The 23,627-nt window shown below is 43.8% G+C and overlaps 3 non-coding genes across 3 annotated transcripts; all 3 read right to left on the minus strand.

The window, feature by feature from the left end:
- Positions 1–452: 452 nt before the first annotated feature.
- On the minus strand, positions 453–571 carry LOC138360411 (5S ribosomal RNA). The gene has a single exon (XR_011226359.1). It is a non-coding gene; the product is annotated as a 5S ribosomal RNA (ribosomal RNA).
- A 12,659-nt stretch (positions 572–13,230) lies between these two features.
- LOC138360412 (5S ribosomal RNA) lies at positions 13,231–13,349 on the minus strand. The gene has a single exon (XR_011226360.1). It is a non-coding gene; the product is annotated as a 5S ribosomal RNA (ribosomal RNA).
- An 8,148-nt stretch (positions 13,350–21,497) lies between these two features.
- Positions 21,498–21,616, minus strand: LOC138360413 (5S ribosomal RNA). The gene has a single exon (XR_011226361.1). It is a non-coding gene; the product is annotated as a 5S ribosomal RNA (ribosomal RNA).
- Positions 21,617–23,627: the final 2,011 nt, after the last annotated feature.

Here is a 23,627-nt window from a genome sequence, read left to right on the forward strand (position 1 = left end):
AGCCTTTTAAACAGAAAAGATTTGTACATACAAATACTTTTAAATTATCATTTATTTGTGGAAATGGCATTTACGTCATTAAATTGATACCTCAGCATCAAGTGTCCTGCAGTGGTCCAGTGGTAAAGTGTATATAAGTGATGCGTATTCTTGGAGTTGCGAGTTCAAACCCGGATTAAGCTATATATATATATATATATATATATATATATATATATATATATATATATATATATATATATATACAACATGTTTTGTTTTGGTTGTTTGTTTTTGTATAAAGCCTCACACACTATATTAAGCGAGTTTGTTTTAAACATGACATACATATTAATTCATTTTACCAGGCCTTATTCCACACAACTCCGTGAATTTCCCGTGGAGCCAGCCAGCCAGCCAGCCATTCAAACAAAAACAAACGAAACAAAACAAAACAAAACAAAAAACATTATTGCCAACAGCATTTGGTGTTCCCAGGCGGTCACCCATCCAAGTACTAACCAAACCCAACGTTGCTTAACTTCGCTGATCGGACGAGAAGCGGTGTTCTCAACGTGGTATGGCCGTTGGCATGAGACTGCCTACACATTGTGGCTAATAACCAACTCTTTTTAGTCATCACGGCAGGATACGGACCTTCTTGTGGTGTCTTAATGGTAATTGTATCCTAACATATTTTTGTCTCCTTGGCATGGATATTTAACATCGTTTATTCAGTCTTGGGTTTATGTTCTTTCGCCATTTACAGACATTTTACATCTACCTACTTCCTCAGCCTACCCTGCCAATTTCTAATGAATTTGTGGATTTTCTTTTGTAATACATACATGTGTGTGCTCATCTGCTCTTCAGTTTTTATGATATTTGTCTCATCTGTCCTGCTTTATGATACTTTTACAAAGAACATGAACAAATGCTTCTATTTTAGAGAAGATATGGGATCCAGGTTTCGGAGCCGTAAAACCAACCGTCGTGATTGGTGGACGAGTTGCCAGGTTGCAGCTTCTGTACCGTGCCGGCACATAAATAGGTTCGGCTCAAGCGGCGGCAGCATCATTCCCCCGTGACTGTCTGAGCGTCTCTCATCACCTTGGTTATCTCATCATCATCATGGTAGAAGCAAAGCCTACCAAGAAGGCTGCGGCTGCTGCTGCTGTGGTGGCCACCACCAGGAAACCTCGCGTCCAGGTTGCTCACCCGAAAACTAGTCAAATGGTTCTAGCCGCGGTCGCAGCACTCAAAGACCGTAAGGGCTCGTCTCTACAAGCAATCAAGAAGTACGTTGTTGCCAACAACAAAGTCGAGGCTGCCAAGATCGCCATTTACATCCGAAGATTTCTCAAGAAAGCAGTGGCTGACGGCATTCTTGTTCAGACCAAGGGAAGTGGAGCTAGTGGATCATTCAAGCTGGCCGTAGCAGAGAAGAGGGCCGTTCTAACTCCCAAGAAAGCCACCACAACCAAGAAACCATCTACAGCAGCAAAGAAGGCCGTGGTAACTCCCAAGAAAGCCGCCACAAGCAACAAACCACCTACAGCCTTGAAAAAGAAGCAGCAGCAGCAGCAGCTTGTTGTTGGGAACAAAAAGCCCAAAATAAAGAGAGCTTCAAAATCTCCCAAACCACCCAAGGCAAAGAAAGCTGTCAAGAAAACAACAAAGGCAAAATAAACGACGACATGCAAGCAGCATGAATACACATGACAATAAACATCCAGGCCTCCCCCCTCAGTGGAGGGGCCTCATATGATTCCAAAAAGAGTTTAGTTTTGTAGACAAATAAATCATTACTTTTGGGGTAGATTTACTCTGTATATTATATATATATATATATATATATATATATATATATATATATATATATATATATATATATATATATATATATATATATATATATATATATATATATATATATATATATATATATATATATATATATATATATATATATATATATATATACACACATACATGGGTGAGGTGATATGGTACCAAAGTTTTTGGTGAGGTGATTGACATTTACACAAGATAAAACACGAACCAATGGGAATAAAAACATAAGAATGGAAGTAACTGCAGAAGGCCTATTGGCCCATAACACAAGCACTTCCTCTTGATGCTTCTATATTGGTTCGGAGTCTTGAAGCTATAATATATATATATATATATATATATATATATATATATATATATATATATATATATATATATATATATATATATATATATATATATATATATATATATATATATATATATATATATATATATATGCACACAAAACTAAATAGTCTTGTTAGACAAATTGCCCCTATTAGAGGCAAGTTGACTAACAAGCCGAATGACTGCAATTGTTTTGAATTTGAGTTAAATCTAACATAGAAATGTAATCAAACCTAACCTAACCTATGCTAACCCAAGCTAAGCTAACCTAACCTAACCTAAGCTAACCCAAGCTAAGCTAAGCTAACCTAACCTAACCTAACCTAACCTAAGCTAAGCTAACCTAACCTAACCTAACCTAACCTAACCTAACCCAGCAATTCATGATCTTAATATAATACTGTTAATTGGATAAACCAATTTGGAAAGAAATGTTCGAAAATAACAAAATTAACTGTGCTTGTTAGGAAAATTGGGCCTTGCATACTTGTCCCAATAGTGTGGTTCTCGCTTTTAGGTACGACATAAACGTATACCTAAGTTGAGAGAGAAAAAGATTCGCACTCAAACATGCATATCGATTGCCAGTCCTGAATTCTGGGTAGATATTCGTGTCCTCCCTTTTCATTTACCATCATTTGGATACTATCAAAACAGCTCTGAGAAGGATAAAATGAATAAAACGGGTAGCTCACTCATGTAAAAAGGAAGAGTTGGGAAAGATCTCTCTCTCTCTCTCTCTCCCCCTCACCCCCCCCCCCCCCACCAATGATCCTGCTCTGCTAGTATATAACGTAACAAACCTTCCCCCCCCCCCTCCCTCCCCAATCAGAGTCCCTTTAAGCATGCGAGGATAAAAAATAGATTTCATAAGACCCAATGTGCTAGCTGATATCAAAACAATTTATGTTATCGTCTATTAAGCCCTTCAGTAAAAAAGTATAGGGACCTAATTAGGTCCCGTTTTGAGGTGGTGGTGGGTGGAATCGATGGATTAGCCAAGCTCTTATCCGCCGAATCCGTAGAGGGTACGACCCTGGCGCTTCAGAGCGTACACCACGTCCATGGCAGTGACGGTCTTCCTCTTGGCGTGTTCCGTGTAGGTTACAGCATCACGGATGACGTTCTCGAGGAACACCTTCAGGACGCCACGGGTCTCTTCGTAGATGAGACCCGAAATACGCTTCACGCCGCCACGACGAGCTAAGCGACGAATAGCGGGCTTGGTGATGCCCTGGATGTTGTCACGTAGCACCTTACGATGACGCTTGGCGCCACCCTTTCCGAGTCCCTTGCCTCCCTTGCCGCGTCCAGTCATGGTGTTGAAGTTGTGTGAATCGAATTGACGAATGCCCGCACGATTTCCCGACTATATCCCATCAAGCGGACGTACTAGTAGCATTGCAACTCCTGCCTGCCCTTACTTTACGCTTGTGGTCGAGTAGACACGGCTTTCTCACAACGCTTTCAAAACTGCAGTTGCCTACTCGTCTGTTTCACGTCCCTGTGAAATGACTTTTGCACAAATCCAAAAAATAGAGCAAAATCAGCGATAATAGTGATTGAGGTGAGCCGCCTGTTGGCTGCAGCCAGAGGAAGGAGGGGAGGGGCAACGGGGTGACGTAGGCGAGTCGAGCAGCCAATGGCGCTCGAGCAAGCGCCTCGAGACGGCGTATATAAGCAAAAATTTTTCGGCGCCGGCCATCACGATCACGATCACGACGAGCAACTAGCAACCGTCGCGGTCGGACGTGCTCGCGTTGCTCCAGCTCTTCTCTCTCGCACCCAGTACTGCAGGGTGGATAAACAATTGGCAGCAGACTTGCGTCTCTCTAGATGGTCAGACCCCACTCCTAACTTGGTATTTTATGCCGGGTAGAGACGGGAGGCCATCTTCAGTGACGTGTAGTCTTTGAGAGAGATCCATCGGCCTCCAGGAAGCTCATTATGCGTCACAAACGCTTCAAGATCAGGGGTACGCCCCTCAACGAACATCCATTCTCCAAGACATCTCTCCTGAAGCTCTTTAAAGACGTTGCAGGAGTAACACCCAACGACATCAAGCAGGAAGGCACGGACATCCTTTTCTTCTTTTATAGTGAGGAGGAAGTCGACAAACTTCTGTCTTACAGCGCTAACTTCTCCAACCAACACCTTCGTCTCAACTTCCCACGCCAGTACCTGGCTGAACACTCTGTCGTTATTCACGATCTCAGTCAATGGATCGTGGAACAAGATGACGCTGATGATAGTGCGTTCATGCACGACTTCAAGGCATCAAACCCGGACCTACGGCTTCACCAAGCTCAATTCTTCAATTCAAGTCGCTCCCTGAAGCTGACCTTCGAGACGGTAGCTTCGGCTACTATGGCTACCAGAAATGGAGTTTACAGCTTTGGAATTCACATTCCGCCTTTCCGTGTGAAGATGGAACGTTTTCACATCGTCAACCAGTGCCTCCGATGCTACGAGTACACCCACTCCACCAGCAAATGTACCCAGCGGATTCAGAAGTGTAGCCTCTGCTCAGCTGACCACCATTACTCCATCTGCAAGTCTGAAACACTATGCTGCTTGCTGTGCAAAGGCGATCATCCAGCAATCTCCATACATTGTCCTCACAGACAAAACGCTATTAAAAACATGGAGAAATCCACATCTTCAACCGGAGCCAGTACCTCTGAAGCAACAAGCCAATCAGCGACCACCTCTACTTCAGGTTTCAACGCCCAAGCCGCCATCTTCCCGGAGCTCCCGGGAGGACGTCCCACTGCTACTACCAGCCAATGGGGAGCCAGCTCCCAAACGCCAACCAGCGATTCGTCGAGCCAGCCATCGCCACCGGCCCAACCAAAGACAAAGCTAATTGGGCAGAGCACAGTAAAAGCTCTGATATCAACAGCCAGAATTACTGCTGGCAATAACCCCCGAGAATTCGTGAGGCTTCTGAAAATTCTGTACAAGGCGAACGGTCTCCCTACCTTCATTGTTCCTGAGGAAGTTTTCAACGCTCCGCGTTCATCTCCAACAACTGACCCTGTAGAGGAGGATGCTGACTCTACATCCGACGACGACGATTCCGCCACTGCAATGCAGCCCTCAGATCCTGTTCGGGTACCTACAGCTCACAAGACTCTGCCTCATGTGACCCCCACTTCTGCATCAGTTCCCGTTACCAACCATGACATCACTGTGAACGCAGCCACGCTTTCTGACATACTGTCAGCTCCTGCTCCACACGCTTCTCCAGCTGCTGCTGTCCCTTCACCCGTCTTAGTGGCGAATTTCGCTGCTATCGACCCTTGGTGTGACCCTATAGAGGGTACCGACTATGCAGCACCTTCTGCTGCAGTACCTACCGCTGTTACACACCCTCCGAGAACTCTACCTTCAAGACATCAACCCTCAAGAACCCAACCTTCAAGAAATCTACCCCAGCGTGTCAACACCCCTGCTCCTCACTCATCTGATGAATCGGATGAGGACGTATCTGTCGGTACACCATCACCCCCAAGGAAAGATCACCTTCAAGCATCAACACGAACCGTGACCACCAAGACCGACAAGCCCAAAAAAAAGAACAACGATCAAAGTTTGGTGAAATCAACAAGAAAGAAGACTCCTAACGAACTGACTTAACATCATCTGACATCAAACCTCCGCTGCCAGCTGCTTGCGTTCCCGGCCTCTGTGTGTATTGCAAATGACACCCCACTCAATTCTACTTTCATCTGATCAAGCTCAAATCCACGGTGGTTGGGCCACCGATCTTTCATCTCCCCTCTTCACCTCATCTCCAGATCCTTGCTCAAGATTTCTGCAACCTCGCCCCGTTCTTCCATCCCCTGCTTGCCAGCTCTATGGACTTTTTAATCCGTTAATCCGGCCATCACAAACCACAGTTGTTCACCATGGCTCGCACCAAGCAGACTGCTCGCAAGTCCACGGGAGGCAAGGCTCCTCGTAAGCAGCTGGCCACCAAGGCAGCACGCAAGTCTGCTCCTGCCACAGGGGGTGTGAAGAAGCCTCACCGTTACAGGCCCGGAACGGTCGCCCTGCGTGAGATCCGTCGTTACCAGAAGAGCACCGAGTTGCTCATCAGGAAACTTCCCTTCCAGCGTCTGGTGCGCGAGATTGCCCAGGACTTCAAGACCGATCTTCGCTTCCAGTCGTCTGCCGTCATGGCTTTACAGGAGGCATCCGAGGCTTACCTGGTCGGTCTCTTCGAGGACACTAACCTCTGTGCCATCCACGCCAAGCGTGTCACCATCATGCCAAAGGACATTCAGCTTGCTCGCCGTATCCGTGGAGAGCGTGCATAAGCTAAATCGACCACCCTAGTATACACCAAACTCGGCCCTTCTCAGGGCCAAAATATCCTTCTAAGGAGATTTCAGACATTCCTAGCATAATTTAGGTGTCATACATACATGTGATATCAATAAATCAAGTCATTTGTAGTACAACCTGTTCTCTTACAAACAAAACGCCGTCGCTTTTCACTCTTATGCACTGTCAAGGATCACCCCCCCCCCCAAAATAAAAATTGTCATACTGTACTAGAAATAAAAGCAGCTTGTATAAGTGACATATACTGTCCAGTCCTGTTTTATTCTGTTTTCGGTCCTCTGGCTTAATCTGTTAAGTTAGGAGATGACATTTTAAATTAACCGTTTTCTTGACATTTTCAAACCTAAGAGGGTGGCCTGCATAGTAATCCTAATGTGGAACATAACAATGAATCTCTAATCTCTAGAAAAAAGATACCGAGTGCTTATATGTGTTGAGAGAGAGAGAGAGAGAGAGAGAGAGAGAGAGAGAGAGAGAGAGAGAGAGAGAGAGAGAGAGAGAGAGAGAGAGAGAGAGAGAGAGAGAGAGAGAGAGAGAGAGACACACACAGACAGACAGACAAGACAGACAAGACAGACAGACAGACAGACAGACAGACAGACAGACAGACAGACAGACAGACAGACAGACAGGCAGGCAGGCAGACAGACAGACAGACAGACAGACAGACAGACAGACACTGAGAGAGAGAAACACACACAGACAGTTTCATAAATATTCTCATTTTATAGCTATTTGCTTTCAGTGACAGAGGTTTTTGTTATAATAGTATTGGTGTCTAACACTCACAATCTCTTTAGAAATTAAAGTGTGGCTCCAATGGAGCCGAGTTTGTTGGTTTGAGGCCAAGCCACCACCACAGGGCAGTAAGTAAGCCGTTTACTTGGAGGAGGTGTACTTGGTGACGGCCTTAGTGCCCTCAGAGACGGCGTGCTTGGCCAGTTCTCCGGGCAACAGGAGCCTTACAGCCGTCTGGATCTCCCGACTGGTAATGGTGGAACGCTTGTTGTAGTGGGCCAGGCGAGAAGCCTCGGCGGCGATGCGCTCGAAGATGTCGTTCACGAACGAGTTCATGATCGACATGGCTTTGGAAGAGATACCAGTGTCGGGGTGGACCTGCTTCAGCACTTTGTAGATGTAGATGCTGTAGCTCTCCTTCCTCCTGCGCTTCTTTTTCTTATCGCCCTTGGCAATGGCCTTCTGGGCCTTTCCGGCCTTCTTGGCAGCCTTTCCAGATGCCTTGGGTGGCATGATGATGCTCGTGCTGGCTGGCGTTGCGATACAATAATGAACTTTTGCGCGAGGCGAGCTTTCCTTTTATATCCCGCTCGCGACTCAGCTCAGAGCGGGTCGCGTGGCGGAGCGCGCTGATTGGTCAGTGGCGGGCTCCCTTGATCCTGAGCGGGGTATATAACACGAAGCTCGATCTGCGGGGCGGCATAAAACCACCACAAACCCACAACAGCAGCAGCAATGTCAGGACGCGGCAAGGGAGGCAAAGTGAAGGGCAAGTCAAAGTCTCGCTCCAGCAGGGCCGGACTTCAGTTCCCCGTGGGCAGAATTCACCGTCTGCTGCGTAAGGGCAACTACGCCGAACGCGTCGGTGCTGGCGCTCCTGTCTACCTGGCAGCCGTCATGGAATACCTCGCTGCCGAAGTTCTGGAGCTCGCCGGTAACGCCGCACGTGACAACAAGAAGACCCGTATCATCCCACGTCACTTGCAGTTGGCCATCCGCAACGACGAAGAACTCAACAAACTTCTGTCTGGCGTAACCATTGCACAGGGAGGTGTTCTTCCAAACATTCAGGCAGTTCTTTTGCCAAAGAAGACAGAGAAGAAGTAAGCACTTCTGCCACCCACCACGACAAATACCATAACCAGGCTCCATCCGGAGCCACACACACTTTAATAGAGAGATTCAAGTAGACAATCAACTTTCAAACATTAATAATAACATTTATATTGATTTCATTTGGAATGTGTACATAACAAACAAACAAACAAAACAAAATTATAGGGGATATTCAGCATCACTTGGAATATTAACCAATCATATAAATCCAATATATATTTTATATTTTACTTTAAGCGAGGAATTCATATTCTATCAATTTTTAATCATACAAATGAACAAAAGCAATTCTTCACTAGACGTAACGAATGAATAAATGATCAAGGTTTTAATGTGTTTCATGAATAAATATATATATATATATATATATATATATATATATATATATATATATATATATATATATATATATATATAATATAATATAATATAATATATTATAATACTTGTGAACCAGAATATGTTTGAGCAGCAGCGATCGTGCCATTGGCCGAAGTGCAACAATTCAAATAATTTAAAGGGCCTGCTCGGGTATATAAGAGAGGCTGGGAGACTGGGGCCGGATGAATACAATGACAAACATCACACTGACATCGACACACAAGCACGCAACATACAAGACACCATCATTCATGCAGCAAACATCTCCATTCCTAAAACAGCACACAAACCACATTTCACTTTCACCCCCTCCATTCGCTCCAAACGCCTCTTAGCTTGCTATCACACTAGATTCTTACAAAACATACATCGTCATGGACAAATACTATGGGACCTAACAGCATTAAAAAACCATATCCTTAACAGCCTAGATGAAGATCACACAAAACATTGGAAACACCTTATAGAACAAGCAGAACAATACAGAAAACTGACACCTCAAGAATTCTGGAAACGAATCAAACGATTACAAGGATCAACTCACACACCGTTTAAATACCTTCTACATAATAACAACAAAATCACTGATCCTGAAGCAGTTCTCAACATTTTTAAACACCACTGGGAACAAATCTTTCACCCTCATCCTCCTGAACCATTTGCACGCCCCAACATTGAAATAGTCGAAGACTGGATACACCAAAATAGACAAGCAACTACACCAGACGACCTCATTCACCTTGAAAATCTCAATTCAATCACTGAACTACAGACTCCCCTAACTCTAGCTGATGTCAAGACAGCTCTCATGGGCACTCGTCGTAGAGCCCCTGGTGCGTCTGGCATTGGACATATCCTTCTTAGACAACTCCCTGCTTCTATCATTACTGCTATCACTAACCTATTCAACGCCTCCCTTGCCTCTGGATACTTTCCACTCAACTTTAAGTCTGCCACAGCCGTTCTTATTCCAAAACCTGGGAAACCCCACACTGACCCAAAGAACTATAGACCCATCAGCCTTCTAGAGACACTTGGCAAAGTCTTTGAAAGGCTGATCAACCAGAGACTTAGAACCCACCTTGAACACAATGACTTACTCACTAACAAACAGTTTGGATTTCGGCCTCACCGGTCCACTCACGACGCCTTAAACATCATGACTAACTACCTCAGTATCAATCAGCACCAAAGACTTAAGACTGCACTCATCACTAAGGACGTTGAGAAGGCCTTTGACACTGTTTGGCATGACGGCTTAAAATTCAAACTATGCAACAACTTTAATCTTCCTCTTATCACCACCAAACTTCTTTCGAACTACTTAGACAATAGGACAATGAGAATTAAGTTCCTCCAACAACACTCTGACTACTTCAACTTACACGCCGGTGTTCCCCAAGGCTCTGTTCTTGCCCCAACACTCTACATCCTATACATAAACGACATTCCTGACCCTGTTCATCACACTTCATTAACCATATGTTATGCTGATGATGTCTCTCACCTTGTCACCAGCAACACCATTGATACACTAACAAACAGAGCACAAACAGAACTTGATGTTGTCACTGAGTGGGAGTACAAATGGCGTATAAAAACCAACTCCAGCAAATCTAAAATCACCTACTTTTTCTGTAAAAGAACTATTCGCCCAATTCCTCTCAAACTCTATTCATACACTCAAAATCCTACTTATATCTCTGTATCTCCCTCCTCCACAGTCCTGGGACTCACATTTGATCGACAACTACTCTTTCACACACACATAACACAGAAACATGCAATAGCTCTTCAAGCCATGAAGAAACTATACAGACTTAGATTTGCAAAACCTGACACAAAAATGCACCTTTACAAAGCACTTATTAGACCTCTCCTAACATACGCTCCACTAGCTCTTTCTCTATCTGCACGCACTAACAAAATAAAACTTCAAAGAATACAGAACAGAGCACTAAGATGGGTACTCAACACCCGATGGCAAGAGTTAAATACCAGTCAAAGTCTCCATGAAAGTACTAACATTCCTGCCCTAAATACCTACTGGAAAACTCTATCAGACAAACAAATCGATAGACTACTCACTCATCATGAACAACATATTGATTTTCTCCTACACACTCTCAGACTACCACGAAACAATCATGACCTCTTCTCTACCATCCATGATCCTCTTCCTAACTCTGTATTTCGTTAAACTTTAGCTCTCAACACCCAGCATCCACTATCATTACATATTCAGCTCTCAACAACCAGCACAAACAATCCGTAAAAAAGTTCAGCCCTGACGCTCTTGAGCCAATCACTGTGATGTTGTGAGTTTGTGATGTCCCGATGTTGTCACTGAAAACACCCGACTGAGTCCCTGCCTCGAAAGCCGCAACCTAACGACACGCAGCTGGGTTTAGCCCTGGCACTTTTTCTCTTACAAATCTTCTTCCTCTCACCCCCCCTTATCTTCTTCTGTCCCCACTTCCAAGCTCGCCCCTATGGGCATCTTCTCCTGTATTATTCTGATTCTGGGGCCGGTGGTGGGTGATGGGTGATGAGTGATGGTGTGGTGTGGTGTGGTGTTGTTAAGAGTTGATTTACGGCCAGCCAGCCAGCTGCAGCCAAGGCAGGGCAGGGCAAGGCAAGGCAAGGCAAGGCAAGGCAAGGCAATAACAGGACAGGACAGCCAAGGCAAGGCAAGGCAAGGCAAGGCAAGGCAAGGCAAGCAGGCGGGCGGGCGGGCGGGCGGGCGGGCGGGCGGGCAGCCAGCCAGCCAGCCAGCCAGCCAGCCAGCCAGCCAGCCAGCCAGCCAGGCAGGCAGGCAGGCAGGCAGGCAGGCAGGCAGGCAGGCAGCCAGGCAGCCAGCCAGTCAGCCAACCAGCCAGCCAGCCAGCCAGCCAGCCAGGCAGGCAGGCAGCCAGCCACTCCCACTTTGTATTTATATGCATTCAATTTATATTCAAACATTATATATGTTAAGGGCCTAGTTTTAGTGTTTATTTTAAAAATGACAAACATCGAGTCGTTTTACCAGTCCTTTAGCGTTAACGGTGATGCATTTTAAAACTGAACAGAAATCACCTTTTCTGGATATATCAAATATCGAATCCGCTTAATGTGCCTACAATTCAATCATTCAAAAAATACATAATTTACATCATGCCTTTTCATAGAACAGACAATAAGATTTGAGACAATAAGAACTTTAGTTTTATAACTAAAGTTGCACAATTATACCAACTCTATGGTGGCTGGGTGGTAAGGTGTGTGGCTGGTGTTTTGGAAGTCGCGAGTTCAAACGACCCAATGGGAGTACTTTTTTTTTTTTTTTTATGCCATACAATCTTCCTAGTACTATTATGTAGGTGTGTGTGTGTGTGTTTTTATTCATTCTTTGGTTTTATAGATGACATACATATTGACTCCTTTTACCGGTCCTTAATTAGGCTCTGGGGAAGCAATGGTGGTGGTGGTGGTGGTGGTGCATTTAAAACTAAACCAAAAATCACCAGTTCTGGACGCGTCAAATATCATATCCGCTTAATGTGTCTACAACCTAATTACTTAAAACTACACTATTTAATTCATTCATATCACGTGCATATTGGTCATTATGCTCATACAACCGACATAACAATTTATTTTCATTATTAGAATCATACATTTCATCAAGTAATACAGATACAAAGAGATTTTCTTTCTGAGAAGACCGTTAGTATTGGCTGGCTGGCAGGCAGGCAGGCAGGCATTTGAGGGTTATTATTTCGCCTGTTGATTGGGGGGAGGGTTGATGTGTTAGGGGGTTTTCGGTTAGGTGTGGTGGTGGTGATTGGTGGTGATTGGTGGTGGTGGTGATTGGTGGTGATTGGTGGTGAGTAGTGGTGGTGGTGGTGGTGGTGGTGGTAGTAGGTGGGAGGGGGGGGGGGAAGGGGAATGATGGTCTGTGGATTCCTTCTCCGTACCCCTTACATATAAGCAAAAACATGCCTTCCTGTGGGTATAGAAACATTAACACAAATTATATCAGTAACTGATATTGTAGCCTTTTAAACAGAAAAGATTTGTACATACAAATACTTTTAAATTATCATTTATTTGTGGAAATGGCATTTACGTCATTAAATTGATACCTCAGCATCAAGTGTCCTGCAGTGGTCCAGTGGTAAAGTGTATATAAGTGATGCGTATTCTTGGAGTTGCGAGTTCAAACCCGGATTAAGCTATATATATATATATATATATATATATATATATATATATATATATATATATATATATATACAACATGTTTTGTTTTGGTTGTTTGTTTTTGTATAAAGCCTCACACACTATATTAAGCGAGTTTGTTTTAAACATGACATACATATTAATTCATTTTACCAGGCCTTATTCCACACAACTCCGTGAATTTCCCGTGGAGCCAGCCAGCCAGCCAGCCATTCAAACAAAAACAAACGAAACAAAACAAAACAAAACAAAAAACATTATTGCCAACAGCATTTGGTGTTCCCAGGCGGTCACCCATCCAAGTACTAACCAAACCCAACGTTGCTTAACTTCGCTGATCGGACGAGAAGCGGTGTTCTCAACGTGGTATGGCCGTTGGCATGAGACTGCCTACACATTGTGGCTAATAACCAACTCTTTTTAGTCATCACGGCAGGATACGGACCTTCTTGTGGTGTCTTAATGGTAATTGTATCCTAACATATTTTTGTCTCCTTGGCATGGATATTTAACATCGTTTATTCAGTCTTGGGTTTATGTTCTTTCGCCATTTACAGACATTTTACATCTACCTACTTCCTCAGCCTACCCTGCCAATTTCTAATGAATTTGTGGATTTTCTTTTGTAATACATACATGTGTGTGCTCATCTGCTCTTCAGTTTTTATGATATTTGTCTCATCTGTCCTGCTTTATGATACTTTTACAAAGAACATGAACAAATGCTTCTATTTTAGAGAAGATATGGGATCCAGGTTTCGGAGCCGTAAAACCAACCGTCGTGATTGGTGGACGAGTTGCCAGGTTGCAGCTTCTGTACCGTGCCGGCACATAAATAGGTTCGGCTCAAGCGGCGGCAGCATCATTCCCCCGTGACTGTCTGAGCGTCTCTCATCACCTTGGTTATCTCATCATCATCATGGTAGAAGCAAAGCCTACCAAGAAGGCTGCGGCTGCTGCTGCTGTGGTGGCCACCACCAGGAAACCTCGCGTCCAGGTTGCTCACCCGAAAACTAGTCAAATGGTTCTAGCCGCGGTCGCAGCACTCAAAGACCGTAAGGGCTCGTCTCTACAAGCAATCAAGAAGTACGTTGTTGCCAACAACAAAGTCGAGGCTGCCAAGATCGCCATTTACATCCGAAGATTTCTCAAGAAAGCAGTGGCTGACGGCATTCTTGTTCAGACCAAGGGAAGTGGAGCTAGTGGATCATTCAAGCTGGCCGTAGCAGAGAAGAGGGCCGTTCTAACTCCCAAGAAAGCCACCACAACCAAGAAACCATCTACAGCAGCAAAGAAGGCCGTGGTAACTCCCAAGAAAGCCGCCACAAGCAACAAACCACCTACAGCCTTGAAAAAGAAGCAGCAGCAGCAGCAGCTTGTTGTTGGGAACAAAAAGCCCAAAATAAAGAGAGCTTCAAAATCTCCCAAACCACCCAAGGCAAAGAAAGCTGTCAAGAAAACAACAAAGGCAAAATAAACGACGACATGCAAGCAGCATGAATACACATGACAATAAACATCCAGGCCTCCCCCCTCAGTGGAGGGGCCTCATATGATTCCAAAAAGAGTTTAGTTTTGTAGACAAATAAATCATTACTTTTGGGGTAGATTTACTCTGTATATTATATATATATATATATATATATATATATATATATATATATATATATATATATATATATATATATATATATATATATATATATATATATATATATATATATATATATATATATATATATATATATACACACATACATGGGTGAGGTGATATGGTACCAAAGTTTTTGGTGAGGTGATTGACATTTACACAAGATAAAACACGAACCAATGGGAATAAAAACATAAGAATGGAAGTAACTGCAGAAGGCCTATTGGCCCATAACACAAGCACTTCCTCTTGATGCTTCTATATTGGTTCGGAGTCTTGAAGCTATAATATATATATATATATATATATATATATATATATATATATATATATATATATATATATATATATATATATATATATATATATATGCACACAAAACTAAATAGTCTTGTTAGACAAATTGCCCCTATTAGAGGCAAGTTGACTAACAAGCCGAATGACTGCAATTGTTTTGAATTTGAGTTAAATCTAACATAGAAATGTAATCAAACCTAACCTAACCTATGCTAACCCAAGCTAAGCTAACCTAACCTAACCTAAGCTAACCCAAGCTAAGCTAAGCTAACCTAACCTAACCTAACCTAACCTAACCTAAGCTAAGCTAACCTAACCTAACCTAACCTAACCTAACCTAACCCAGCAATTCATGATCTTAATATAATACTGTTAATTGGATAAACCAATTTGGAAAGAAATGTTCGAAAATAACAAAATTAACTGTGCTTGTTAGGAAAATTGGGCCTTGCATACTTGTCCCAATAGTGTGGTTCTCGCTTTTAGGTACGACATAAACGTATACCTAAGTTGAGAGAGAAAAAGATTCGCACTCAAACATGCATATCGATTGCCAGTCCTGAATTCTGGGTAGATATTCGTGTCCTCCCTTTTCATTTACCATCAATTGGATACTATCAAAACAGCTCTGAGAAGGATAAAATGAATAAAACGGGTAGCTCACTCATGTAAAAAGGAAGAGTTGGGAAAGATCTCTCTCTCTCTCTCTCTCCCCCTCACCCCCCCCCCCCACCAATGATCCTGCTCTGCTAGTATATAACGTAACAAACCTTCCCCCCCCCCTCCCTCCCCAATCAGAGTCCCTTTAAGCATGCGAGGATAAAAAATAGATTTCATAAGACCCAATGTGCTAGCTGATATCAAAACAATTTATGTTATCGTCTATTAAGCCCTTCAGTAAAAAAGTATAGGGACCTAATTAGGTCCCGTTTTGAGGTGGTGGTGGGTGGAATCGATGGATTAGCCAAGCTCTTATCCGCCGAATCCGTAGAGGGTACGACCCTGGCGCTTCAGAGCGTACACCACGTCCATGGCAGTGACGGTCTTCCTCTTGGCGTGTTCCGTGTAGGTTACAGCATCATGGATGACGTTCTCGAGGAACACCTTCAGGACGCCACGGGTCTCTTCGTAGATGAGACCCGAAATACGCTTCACGCCGCCACGACGAGCTAAGCGACGAATAGCGGGCTTGGTGATGCCCTGGATGTTGTCACGTAGCACCTTACGATGACGCTTGGCGCCACTTTTTCCGAGTCCCTTGCCTCCCTTGCCGCGTCCAGTCATGGTGTTGAAGTTGTGTGAATCGAATTGACGAATGCCCGCACGATTTCCCGACTATATCCCATCAAGCGGACGTACTAGTAGCATTGCAACTCCTGCCTGCCCTTACTTTACGCTTGTGGTCGAGTAGACACGGCTTTCTCACAACGCTTTCAAAACTGCAGTTGCCTACTCGTCTGTTTCACGTCCCTGTGAAATGACTTTTGCACAAATCCAAAAAATAGAGCAAAATCAGCGATAATAGTGATTGAGGTGAGCCGCCTGTTGGCTGCAGCCAGAGGAAGGAGGGGAGGGGCAACGGGGTGACGTAGGCGAGTCGAGCAGCCAATGGCGCTCGAGCAAGCGCCTCGAGACGGCGTATATAAGCAAAAATTTTTCGGCGCCGGCCATCACAAACCACAGTTGTTCACCATGGCTCGCACCAAGCAGACTGCTCGCAAGTCCACGGGAGGCAAGGCTCCTCGTAAGCAGCTGGCCACCAAGGCAGCACGCAAGTCTGCTCCTGCCACAGGGGGTGTGAAGAAGCCTCACCGTTACAGGCCCGGAACGGTCGCCCTGCGTGAGATCCGTCGTTACCAGAAGAGCACCGAGTTGCTCATCAGGAAACTTCCCTTCCAGCGTCTGGTGCGCGAGATTGCCCAGGACTTCAAGACCGATCTTCGCTTCCAGTCGTCTGCCGTCATGGCTTTACAGGAGGCATCCGAGGCTTACCTGGTCGGTCTCTTCGAGGACACTAACCTCTGTGCCATCCACGCCAAGCGTGTCACCATCATGCCAAAGGACATTCAGCTTGCTCGCCGTATCCGTGGAGAGCGTGCATAAGCTAAATCGACCACCCTAGTATACACCAAACTCGGCCCTTCTCAGGGCCAAAATATCCTTCTAAGGAGATTTCAGACATTCCTAGCATAATTTAGGTGTCATACATACATGTGATATCAATAAATCAAGTCATTTGTAGTACAACCTGTTCTCTTACAAACAAAACGCCGTCGCTTTTCACTCTTATGCACTGTCAAGGATCACCCCCCCCCCCCAAAATAAAAATTGTCATACTGTACTAGAAATAAAAGCAGCTTGTATAAGTGACATATACTGTCCAGTCCTGTTTTATTCTGTTTTCGGTCCTCTGGCTTAATCTGTTAAGTTAGGAGATGACATTTTAAATTAACCGTTTTCTTGACATTTTCAAACCTAAGAGGGTGGCCTGCATAGTAATCCTAATGTGGAACATAACAATGAATCTCTAATCTCTAGAAAAAAGATACCGAGTGCTTATATGTGTTGAGAGAGAGAGAGAGAGAGAGAGAGAGAGAGAGAGAGAGAGAGAGAGAGAGAGAGAGAGAGAGAGAGAGAGAGAGAGAGAGAGAGAGAGAGAGAGAGAGAGAGAGAGAGAGAGAGAGAGAGAGAGAGAGAGACACACACAGACAGACAGACAAGACAGACAAGACAGACAGACAGACAGACAGACAGACAGACAGACAGACAGACAGACAGACAGACAGGCAGGCAGACAGACAGACAGACAGACAGACAGACAGACAGACACTGAGAGAGAGAAACACACACAGACAGTTTCATAAATATTCTCATTTTATAGCTATTTGCTTTCAGTGACAGACGTTTTTGTTATAATAGTATTGGTGTCTAACACTCACAATCTCTTTAGAAATTAAAGTGTGGCTCCAATGGAGCCGAGTTTGTTGGTTTGAGGCCAAGCCACCACCACAGGGCAGTAAGTAAGCCGTTTACTTGGAGGAGGTGTACTTGGTGACGGCCTTAGTGCCCTCAGAGACGGCGTGCTTGGCCAGTTCTCCGGGCAACAGGAGCCTTACAGCCGTCTGGATCTCCCGACTGGTAATGGTGGAACGCTTGTTGTAGTGGGCCAGGCGAGAAGCCTCGGCGGCGATGCGCTCGAAGATGTCGTTCACGAACGAGTTCATGATCGACATGGCTTTGGAAGAGATACCAGTGTCGGGGTGGACCTGCTTCAGCACTTTGTAGATGTAGATGCTGTAGCTCTCCTTCCTCCTGCGCTTCTTTTTCTTATCGCCCTTGGCAATGGCCTTCTGGGCCTTTCCGGCCTTCTTGGCAGCCTTTCCAGATGCCTTGGGTGGCATGATGATGCTCGTGCTGGCTGGCGTTGCGATACAATAATGAACTTTTGCGCGAGGCGAGCTTTCCTTTTATATCCCGCTCGCGACTCAGCTCAGAGCGGGTCGCGTGGCGGAGCGCGCTGATTGGTCAGTGGCGGGCTCCCTTGATCCTGAGCGGGGTATATAACACGAAGCTCGATCTGCGGGGCGGCATAAAACCACCACAAACCCACAACAGCAGCAGCAATGTCAGGACGCGGCAAGGGAGGCAAAGTGAAGGGCAAGTCAAAGTCTCGCTCCAGCAGGGCCGGACTTCAGTTCCCCGTGGGCAGAATTCACCGTCTGCTGCGTAAGGGCAACTACGCCGAACGCGTCGGTGCTGGCGCTCCTGTCTACCTGGCAGCCGTCATGGAATACCTCGCTGCCGAAGTTCTGGAGCTCGCCGGTAACGCCGCACGTGACAACAAGAAGACCCGTATCATCCCACGTCACTTGCAGTTGGCCATCCGCAACGACGAAGAACTCAACAAACTTCTGTCTGGCGTAACCATTGCACAGGGAGGTGTTCCTCCAAACATTCAGGCAGTTCTTTTGCCAAAGAAGACAGAGAAGAAGTAAGCACTTCTGCCACCCACCACGACAAATACCATAACCAGGCTCCATCCGGAGCCACACACACTTTAATAGAGAGATTCAAGTAGACAATCAACTTTCAAACATTAATAATAACATTTATATTGATTTCATTTGGAATGTGTACATAACAAACAAACAAACAAAACAAAATTATAGGGGATATTCAGCATCACTTGGAATATTAACCAATCATATAAATCCAATATATATTTTATATTTTACTTTAAGCGAGGAATTCATATTCTATCAATTTTTAATCATACAAATGAACAAAAGCAATTCTTCACTAGACGTAACGAATGAATAAATGATCAAGGTTTTAATGTGTTTCATGAATAAATATATATATATATATATATATATATATATATATATATATATATATATATATATATATATATATATATATATATATATATATATATATAATATAATATAATATAATATATTATAATACTTGTGAACCAGAATATGTTTGAGCAGCAGCGATCGTGCCATTGGCCGAAGTGCAACAATTCAAATAATTTAAAGGGCCTGCTCGGGTATATAAGAGAGGCTGGGAGACTGGGGCCGGTGGTGGGTGATGGGTGATGAGTGATGGTGTGGTGTGGTGTGGTGTGGTGTTGTTAAGAGTTGATTTACGGCCAGCCAGCCAGCTGCAGCCAAGGCAGGGCAGGGCAAGGCAAGGCAAGGCAAGGCAAGGCAAGGCAATAACAGGACAGGACAGCCAAGGCAAGGCAAGGCAAGGCAAGGCAAGGCAAGGCAAGCAGGCGGGCGGGCGGGCGGGCGGGCGGGCGGGCGGGCAGCCAGCCAGCCAGCCAGCCAGCCAGCCAGCCAGCCAGCCAGCCAGCCAGCCAGCCAGGCAGGCAGGCAGGCAGGCAGGCAGGCAGGCAGGCAGGCAGCCAGGCAGCCAGCCAGTCAGCCAACCAGCCAGCCAGCCAGCCAGCCAGCCAGGCAGGCAGGCAGCCAGCCAGCCAGCCACTCCCACTTTGTATTTATATGCATTCAATTTATATTCAAACATTATATATGTTAAGGGCCTAGTTTTAGTGTTTATTTTAAAAATGACAAACATCGAGTCGTTTTACCAGTCCTTTAGCGTTAACGGTGATGCATTTTAAAACTGAACAGAAATCACCTTTTCTGGATATATCAAATATCGAATCCGCTTAATGTGCCTACAATTCAATCATTCAAAAAATACATAATTTACATCATGCCTTTTCATAGAACAGACAATAAGATTTGAGACAATAAGAACTTTAGTTTTATAACTAAAGTTGCACAATTATACCAACTCTATGGTGGCTGGGTGGTAAGGTGTGTGGCTGGTGTTTTGGAAGTCGCGAGTTCAAACGACCCAATGGGAGTACTTTTTTTTTTTTTTTATGCCATACAATCTTCCTAGTACTATTATGTAGGTGTGTGTGTGTGTGTTTTTATTCATTCTTTGGTTTTATAGATGACATACATATTGACTCCTTTTACCGGTCCTTAATTAGGCTCTGGGGAAGCAATGGTGGTGGTGGTGGTGGTGGTGCATTTAAAACTAAACCAAAAATCACCAGTTCTGGACGCGTCAAATATCATATCCGCTTAATGTGTCTACAACCTAATTACTTAAAACTACACTATTTAATTCATTCATATCACGTGCATATTGGTCATTATGCTCATACAACCGACATAACAATTTATTTTCATTATTAGAATCATACATTTCATCAAGTAATACAGATACAAAGAGATTTTCTTTCTGAGAAGACCGTTAGTATTGGCTGGCTGGCAGGCAGGCAGGCAGGCATTTGAGGGTTATTATTTCGCCTGTTGATTGGGGGAGGGTTGATGTGTTAGGGGGTTTTCGGTTAGGTGTGGTGGTGGTGATTGGTGGTGATTGGTGGTGGTGGTGATTGGTGGTGATTGGTGGTGAGTAGTGGTGGTGGTGGTGGTGGTGGTGGTAGTAGGTGGGAGGGGGGGGGGGGGAAGGGGAATGATGGTCTGTGGATTCCTTCTCCGTACCCCTTACATATAAGCAAAAACATGCCTTCCTGTGGGTATAGAAACATTAACACAAATTATATCAGTAACTGATATTGTAGCCTTTTAAACAGAAAAGATTTGTACATACAAATACTTTTAAATTATCATTTATTTGTGGAAATGGCATTTACGTCATTAAATTGATACCTCAGCATCAAGTGTCCTGCAGTGGTCCAGTGGTAAAGTGTATATAAGTGATGCGTATTCTTGGAGTTGCGAGTTCAAACCCGGATTAAGCTATATATATATATATATATATATATATATATATATATATATATATATATATATATATATATATATATATATATATATATATACAACATGTTTTGTTTTGGTTGTTTGTTTTTGTATAAAGCCTCACACACTATATTAAGCGAGTTTGTTTTAAACATGACATACATATTAATTCATTTTACCAGGCCTTATTCCACACAACTCCGTGAATTTCCCGTGGAGCCAGCCAGCCAGCCAGCCATTCAAACAAAAACAAACGAAACAAAACAAAACAAAACAAAAAACATTATTGCCAACAGCATTTGGTGTTCCCAGGCGGTCACCCATCCAAGTACTAACCAAACCCAACGTTGCTTAACTTCGCTGATCGGACGAGAAGCGGTGTTCTCAACGTGGTATGGCCGTTGGCATGAGACTGCCTACACATTGTGGCTAATAACCAACTCTTTTTAGTCATCACGGCAGGATACGGACCTTCTTGTGGTGTCTTAATGGTAATTGTATCCTAACATATTTTTGTCTCCTTGGCATGGATATTTAACATCGTTTATTCAGTCTTGGGTTTATGTTCTTTCGCCATTTACAGACATTTTACATCTACCTACTTCCTCAGCCTACCCTGCCAATTTCTAATGAATTTGTGGATTTTCTTTTGTAATACATACATGTGTGTGCTCATCTGCTCTTCAGTTTTTATGATATTTGTCTCATCTGTCCTGCTTTATGATACTTTTACAAAGAACATGAACAAATGCTTCTATTTTAGAGAAGATATGGGATCCAGGTTTCGGAGCCGTAAAACCAACCGTCGTGATTGGTGGACGAGTTGCCAGGTTGCAGCTTCTGTACCGTGCCGGCACATAAATAGGTTCGGCTCAAGCGGCGGCAGCATCATTCCCCCGTGACTGTCTGAGCGTCTCTCATCACCTTGGTTATCTCATCATCATCATGGTAGAAGCAAAGCCTACCAAGAAGGCTGCGGCTGCTGCTGCTGTGGTGGCCACCACCAGGAAACCTCGCGTCCAGGTTGCTCACCCGAAAACTAGTCAAATGGTTCTAGCCGCGGTCGCAGCACTCAAAGACCGTAAGGGCTCGTCTCTACAAGCAATCAAGAAGTACGTTGTTGCCAACAACAAAGTCGAGGCTGCCAAGATCGCCATTTACATCCGAAGATTTCTCAAGAAAGCAGTGGCTGACGGCATTCTTGTTCAGACCAAGGGAAGTGGAGCTAGTGGATCATTCAAGCTGGCCGTAGCAGAGAAGAGGGCCGTTCTAACTCCCAAGAAAGCCACCACAACCAAGAAACCATCTACAGCAGCAAAGAAGGCCGTGGTAACTCCCAAGAAAGCCGCCACAAGCAACAAACCACCTACAGCCTTGAAAAAGAAGCAGCAGCAGCAGCAGCTTGTTGTTGGGAACAAAAAGCCCAAAATAAAGAGAGCTTCAAAATCTCCCAAACCACCCAAGGCAAAGAAAGCTGTCAAGAAAACAACAAAGGCAAAATAAACGACGACATGCAAGCAGCATGAATACACATGACAATAAACATCCAGGCCTCCCCCCTCAGTGGAGGGGCCTCATATGATTCCAAAAAGAGTTTAGTTTTGTAGACAAATAAATCATTACTTTTGGGGTAGATTTACTCTGTATATTATATATATATATATATATATATATATATATATATATATATATATATATATATATATATATATATATATATATATATATATATATATATACACACATACATGGGTGAGGTGATATGGTACCAAAGTTTTTGGTGAGGTGATTGACATTTACACAAGATAAAACACGAACCAATGGGAATAAAAACATAAGAATGGAAGTAACTGCAGAAGGCCTATTGGCCCATAACACAAGCACTTCCTCTTGATGCTTCTATATTGGTTCGGAGTCTTGAAGCTATAATATATATATATATATATATATATATATATTATATATATATATATATATATATATATATATATATATGCACACAAAACTAAATAGTCTTGTTAGACAAATTGCCCCTATTAGAGGCAAGTTGACTAACAAGCCGAATGACTGCAATTGTTTTGAATTTGAGTTAAATCTAACATAGAAATGTAATCAAACCTAACCTAACCTATGCTAACCCAAGCTAAGCTAACCTAACCTAACCTAAGCTAACCCAAGCTAAGCTAAGCTAACCTAACCTAACCTAACCTAACCTAACCTAAGCTAACCTAACCTAACCTAACCTAACCTAACCTAACCCAGCAATTCATGATCTTAATATAATACTGTTAATTGGATAAACCAATTTGGAAAGAAATGTTCGAAAATAACAAAATTAACTGTGCTTGTTAGGAAAATTGGGCCTTGCATACTTGTCCCAATAGTGTGGTTCTCGCTTTTAGGTACGACATAAACGT

Source organism: Procambarus clarkii, unplaced genomic scaffold (genome assembly GCF_040958095.1).
Source record: "Procambarus clarkii isolate CNS0578487 unplaced genomic scaffold, FALCON_Pclarkii_2.0 HiC_scaffold_109, whole genome shotgun sequence".
Taxonomy (NCBI): Eukaryota; Metazoa; Arthropoda; class Malacostraca; order Decapoda; family Cambaridae; genus Procambarus; species Procambarus clarkii.